Below are 7,458 nucleotides of genomic sequence, written 5' to 3'. Positions count from 1 at the left end.
ACTGAACCAATCCCTGCGACGGTCAATGCAGGAACATGTGAGAAACCGCAACCTTTTCCTAGAACTTTGTTTACTGAGACGGAAATGAATGAGACCCCACCGGGAGTCGATCCGAAGACTTTAGCAAACGAATTAAACTTAGCAGAAGATTTAAAAAGAGCAGAATTAATCGTTGCAGGTCAAATAGACCCTCGCGGGACTATTGAATTAGAATCTATTTCAGGTGTCGTTCCCAATACCGAATCGAACTTAGTTCAGGGAAGTGAAACAGAAATAGAGGCTCTAGAAAATAAGTCAATCGCAGTTGAGGCGAGCACTAATAGCGACAAGGAACAAATTTCTTCACACGAGCCTGAGGGCATAGAAGTAATTTATTTCCCAATTAAGTATGAACCGTCAGAGATTCCTGACCAGTCTGTTCCTGAACAGTCTGGACTGGAACCCGTATATGCTAATATTAGTTGTGAACCTTTAGACGCTGATATGAATGAAGAACCTATTTATGCGCGTATTGACGTGGAAAATGAAAAAGAGAGTAAGATAAATGACTCGATTTCTTTGAGTCAGAGTAGGGATGATGAAATTGTAGACCAAGTTAGAAAATCGTTAGAGACAGGATTTTCACCAGTGGTAGGGACCTTAGTTCGACCCTGGGTTAAGCAAATGAGAAATAAGAAAATACAAGTTACAGTATTGCGTCGTCCAGACGTGGGTGACGAGAAAATAGGTCTTGTTTTTCAATCCGATCCTTCAACTGTTATAGAGGGCTTACGCCCTACAGACTTAGTGTTAGGAAAATTTGACGTAGATATACAAACTGAAGCCTTGCCAAAAAGAGATGTTAGTGTACAGACAGACTATAGGTTTCCTAAGATGATCCGCATTGAAACGGATCCGGATCTTAAGGTTCTACGGTCCGTTGCTTCGCAAACGTATCCCATTATGTTTGACAAAAACATCCCGTTGGAACAAAAATTAGAGCAGCTAGGTGAAATTGATAATTTACTTAGTTCCATTAAGAGCGTTAGATGGTCAAATGGCGACGTTAGTAGTGAAGAATCAGACGACGACCAGTCCTTCCAAGACGAGTGGTTAGGTTACGAATTACAGCAGCTAGAAAGAGAAAATTCGCTCTCCGAAGAAGAAACAGAACATCTTCCTGAAAGCAGTCCGATCTTGGCGCCGAGACTACCTCATAGCGACGAGACTCCGCTCTCTCTAGAGAGCTCTGACGAAGATCTCTCCTATCATCATTGGGATCCAGCGATCGCCTCAACACATCAACGAATGATGCAAGATTTCATAACTGAGGACAAGGAAGAAGATAGCGATGTTAACACCGTTTCGGCAAGAAATATTCCTTCCCCAGAGAAAAGAGAAGAGAGTGACACTACCCCCAGTCATCTCGGTAGTAACAGTCAGACGGGCATCGTGAACGAAGAAAAAGAAGAAAATAGCGATTCCGTGTCCGAAAGCCGATTGTTTGACAATATACAAAGGATATTCGATCATGCTGAGTATGACGAGTCGGTTGTCTGTTTAGGAGAAAATGGGGAAGAAAAATCTTCCGCACTCCCCCCTCCTCGCCGGAGTATAACTAAAACAGATCAAAATACTACAGGTACGAACTTGGTCTCTTTATTAAATAATTACCCATCTACATGTAGTACTGGTTCTAAGGGTAGTGATAAGGAATCTCCAGCGACTAAAGAAATGAGAAAATACCAAGAGACAGAAGGACAGGGTCCTTCGCGAATGGTCTTCATTTCCCCAGTTAGTAGAGTCTTCCCGTCTACTGAAATTGAAACTGATAAGGTACAAAACTTCGCATCTAGTTCATACTACGGTACAGATTTGAACGGTAAACATTCAAGTGAATTATTATTAATAATAATAATAATTATTAATAATAATTATTATTAATAATTATTATTAATAATTATTATTAATAATAATAATAATAATAATAATAATAATAATAATAATAATAATAATAAATAAATAAATAAATAAATAACAGGAACTCGACAAATATTCTTGCAAATAATAGGAAAAAGTTTGCGTCACACTGTTCACTTTGCTGGATACACCAGTGTGGCGCGTTATACCGATTGTGGCACACTGGAATATAGGGTATGTTTTTTTTAATTTTTTTCCAACTATTCCAACTGCTTCAATTGAAATGGATCTATAATAATAAGAGAATGAATTTAGTCTTCTTACCCTTCAATTTAGAAATAAGGTTCGCGAGAATTTCATAAAAGAATAATATACTCAGAATTGTATATAGTAGTTTGTTTTATTCGAAATTACATACTTCCTGCAACTGTTTTTTGATTGAAATGATTTGAAATGAAATTTTTAAGTTTTACGTCCCACGATTATGCCGGATAGGCTAAAGGAGACAGTGATGATAAGAAATGAATGAAATGGTGGAATGAAAAAAGTGGGATAAAACGGGAGAACCTCGAGAAAACCCCCACACACAGTGTTTGTCCAGCACAAGGTTCACTTGGCGTGAGCATAGATCGAACCAAGGACTCCATGCACCAAAGGTGAACGCTCTACCACTGAAACACCGTGGTCTCTAAAATTACTTATGGAACTACCGAGAACTATGCTGTAATATTTGAATGTGCTTCAAGTTTACAATAATTAGTTTAGTTAAATTCATTATTAACAATTAAATAATTGCATTCATTATTAACAGGTAAATGCTGCTGATACAAAGACTTAAATCTAGCGATACCGCAAGCGTAAGTATTAAACAGAGAGATTTTAAAGGGCCCCCTGAGCTGGGGGCCCTGGGCTCCATTGGCTCCGCCCTTAATCCGCTAATGCCTATAGATTATAAATTAAAGGGGACGGGCCGGTCCGTTCTAAAAATTCCGGCCCGTGCAGTCCTCTAGCTCCTGTGTATATGCTATCTGAAAATACAGTAGAGTTTCGCTTATCCGACATAAAACAGGCAGGCAGAACGCCGGATAATATGGATGTGTTAAGGAAAGACCTATAAAAAGTCAAACTATGATATAATTTTACACATTACGCATCTAATTATCATCTTTGCAAGAAACAAATATAATGCATTGACTCAGTGACGTATCCAGCGTGAGGTCCTGGAAGCTGTCCCTTACCAAACCTCAAGCACTTTTTAATAAACCTACTTTTTCCCTTTTGAGTTTTTTTTTATTTATGTCAGATTACTTTGAGTCAGTGTCCAAAATGTGGACAATGCGTTGTTGTTATCATTCTAACAAGTAACACTTCCCAAGTGTAACACTCCGATTTTGATAAAATTTGGCAGGTAGATACTATACATAAAATAAACAAATAAGTGCTTTTTTATTTTTATTTTTTTGCTGAAAAGCGGTTTTAGGGGGCAAAAGCCCTCACCCAAAATTTGAAAGTTGACGCTCGAAAGGCAAAAACAAGTGGACCAAAGTGAACGAAATTGTGAACAGATATTGCGGACATAAAATTAGAGAATACGTGTTTTGTATTTTCCTGGAAAAAACGGTTAAGTGGGGCACAGATCCCTCCAAACCTTTGATCATGAAATATCAAAACTGCTAATAACAGTATGTCAGAAGTGCCTAAATTTACATGAAGAATTGGAACAAAACTTTGTGTTAGGACAATAAGCAAAAAATAAACAAATTCGGCTTTTTTATTTCCTGCGAAAAAACTGTTTTAGAGGACAAATGGTCCCCCGTATGAATTTTGAAATTTGACGCAAGAAAGGCAAGAAAAAATGTACCGAACTGAATGAAATTGTTCACAAATGTTGTAGAGGTAAGATGAGGAAATACGTGCTTCGTATTTTCCTGAAAAGAGAAAAAAACCTTTTGAGTGGACCGAGGCGTTGAGTGTCGGAAGGATTGGACCGAAGCGAATGAAATTGTCTGTAGATATTGGATATGAAAAATAAAGCCTCTCGTGTTTCACAAGTGTCTCCATCAGATTTCTTCAAATTTGGCAGATCAACATCAAGCACAAACAGTATAGCGTATTTTGTAGTATTTCACGAGGCAACTTTAACCCTTACAATGTTTTTCCGCATAAACAAAACGTGCCGATTAATTTCCTGTTTGCTTTTGATGTGCCAAAATTGATAGGGACATCTTTAAAACACGAAAGTCCTTATTTTACATACAGTCTATACAATATCTACACACAATTTCATTTGCTTCGGTCCACTCCTTCCTGCACTTTTACGGTAATATTAACTTTTTTTTGGAGGGGCTCTAGGCCCCAACACTGTTTTTTCATACAAATTAAAATGCATTTCATTTATTGTTTTGCAAATTGTCCCTATACGAAGTTTCGTTGCAATTCTCCATACTCTTTAGGAACTTCTGACGTATACATACTTATTTGCACTTTTGATATTTCCTAATCAACAGCTTAGAAGGTCCGTGCCCCACTCAATCGCTTTTTTTCAGGAAAATACGAAACACAATTACCTCAATTTACGTCTAGAATATCTGTGCACGATTTCAAAATTTTGGGCGGGGAATTCTGCCCCCTAAAACCAATTTTTCGCAGAAAATAAACCCGTATTCTTTTTTTTTTTCGTATTGTTCCTACACAATGTGTCGTTCCAATTCTTCATGCCCTTTAAGCACTTCTGACATACTGTTATTAGCACTTTTGATATTTCACGATCAAAGTTTTGGAGGGGTCTGTGTCCCACCGAAACGTTTTTTTTTTCAGGAAAATACGGAACCCATATTCCCTCATTTTTCGTCTACAATATCTGTGCACAATTTCATTCATTTCGGTTCACTTCTTCTTGCCTTTCGGGCGTCAACTTTCATCATTTTGGATGGGGGATTTTGTCCCCTAAAACAGGCATTCGTTTAGTTTTTGCGTATTGTCCATACACAAAGTGTCATCGGAATTCTTCGTCCTTTACACACATCAGACATATTGTTACTAGCACTTTTGATATTTCATGATCAAAGGTTTGGAGAGGTCTGCGTCCCACCTAACCGTTTTTTCCAGGAAAATACAAAACACGTATTCCTTCATTTTACGTCTGCCATATCTATGCACAATTTCGTACACTTTGGTCCACTTGTCTTTGTCTTTCGGGCGTCAACTTTCAAAATTTTGGGTGAGTGCTTTTGCCCCCGTAAAACAGTTTTTTCCGCAGAAAATAAAAAACATGTATTCGTTTATTTTATGTGTAGTATCTGCCTGTCAAATTTTATCAAAATCGGAGTGTTACACTTGGGAAGTGTTACTTGTAAGAATATACCGTAATGCCATTGATACCAGGTGGAATTAAAGAACACTTTTAAATGGGATTACAATTTCGTTTCCGGTCTGTTTATAACATTACTGTATTAGAACGATACACTCATTGCCATTTGCTATTTTTGTTATGTGATATACGTAGCAGACAGTTTTCCTTACATGTCTCTAGAAAATATTTTTTGATTTCGTGTGAGTTAGAATTAAGTTTGACCGGTTCATAAATGACAAGTAAGAAACGTTTAAGAGAAATACAGAACTGTTGCATTATTATTATTATTTTATTATTATTATTATTATTATTATTATTATTATTATTATTATTATTATTATTATTATTATTATTATTATTATTATTATTGATATTTTTGAAACATTAGAATTACGTGCTTACGAGGATTCGTGTCGGGTCCCCTCCGAAAAGAAAAGCTGGATATGTGCCTGCACTGAATGATAGACGTATGAGTCAAGGTATAGACGAGCGTGCTAGGCGATCGAGTCCGGAGCATCAGAAACAGACTAAGAGCACAACTTGCAGTTCTTCTTGCCGATTGATGCTGCTTTTTACCTGCTATGATATGTCGGATAATAATGTGAAATAAACGAAGGTCAAGACCATAGCGTATTGGTGTTTCATGCACCTAAACCTATAAAATATTTGTGCCGAAAACATCTTTCACTCACTAGCTAAATTTGAGGGTATGATCGCTCATCTTGCCTTATAAAGTATAGTCTTATAAAGAATATATATAGCATAATAAAAACCTTAAGACCAAATTCAATGATTTTCTATAGTTTTATTTTTTAATAACGGGAAACTTGTTTATTTCATCACGATAAATCATGTTTGATACTAAGATGTCTGTTTCTGACTATATATATTTTTCATACTTTATTAAAGACAATTTTTTTTCAAGAAAAGAGGATGATAAAGGAAGCTACACAACACCATAAACTGAAAATGAAATGAAATCTTTGAGTTTTACGTCCCACGGTTATGCCGATTAGGCTAAAGGAGACGGTGATAATGAGAGATGAGTGAAATGGTGGAATGAAGAAAGTGGGAGGAAACGGGAGAACCCCGAGAAAACCCACGAGCACGGTGTTTGTCCACCACAAAGTTCACTTGGCGGGGGCTGGGATCGAACCTGGGACCCCAAGCACCAGAGGTGAACGCTCTACCACTGAGCCACCGCGCCCCCCATAAACTGAAAGCAATCGGTATTACTAATAGTACACTAATTCTAAATAAATACGTCATCAGAGGAAACAAAAAGTTATTTCCTAATTGTATTGTTTCAGTTTTATTAACATAAAAATTATACACTTTCTACAATGTTTTGTAAAGAAAAAAAATTGAACAGGACCGGATGGGATTCGATCTGGTGTCAAAACAGTATAAGAATTACTAGTTCGTCACTCTACCCACTTGCCCACACAGATTTTCTTTTGTTGCCTATCTTTTTCTTAAGAAATAAATGCTCATGGCTATAGAGCATGTCACTTCCAAACTTAAGACAACAGTTTTTCTCTTTGTTTATATTTTCCGTATAACATCTTGCTTACAGAAGCTAATTTATATTTGGCAGACAATTTACACCCTAGATTTAAGCCAATAAATGCAATATTTTGCTCCAATTTCCAGTTCCTTGATTCAGCTCTTCTCCTACTAATCTTGTTATTCCCTCTGCAATCGTGCTGTGCTACTCCAAAAATTCCCTCGAAAACATTATTGCCAGTATACACAAAACCGAACATAATTTTGTTTTTTGCTTATATTTTTATTATTTTATTATATTTTTTGGAAATATCTCCTTAGATGGATTGCTTTCTATTATCTCCAGGTACTAATAACTGAATTTTACCAATAAACATATGGAAAATGGAATAATTGCGAAAAATTGTGAGTTACAGTATACGAGCAATATTTTTTGCGCATGGGAGTACATGAATGCTTATTACATCATTTTTTCACCTTATACAGGATGTTCATAAAATCAGGCTCTTGACAGTATACAGAGTAACTAGAAATTCACATTGCCTATTTTTTTTTAAAGAAAATTTTCCAAATAATAAGCCAACAATTATTCTTTTATTAAATAATAATTTATTCGTGCCTCATTTTTCATAAGCCCCGTTACAAAACAAACACTTAACTAATTGACTAAACATATCTTCACCATTAGAAAAACTCAATTC

This window comes from Thermobia domestica, chromosome 4 (assembly GCF_964235325.1).
Source record: "Thermobia domestica chromosome 4, izTheDome1.hap1.1, whole genome shotgun sequence".
NCBI classification, from domain to species: domain Eukaryota; kingdom Metazoa; phylum Arthropoda; class Insecta; order Zygentoma; family Lepismatidae; genus Thermobia; species Thermobia domestica.
Note: the sequence above shows the minus strand (reverse complement) of the source record.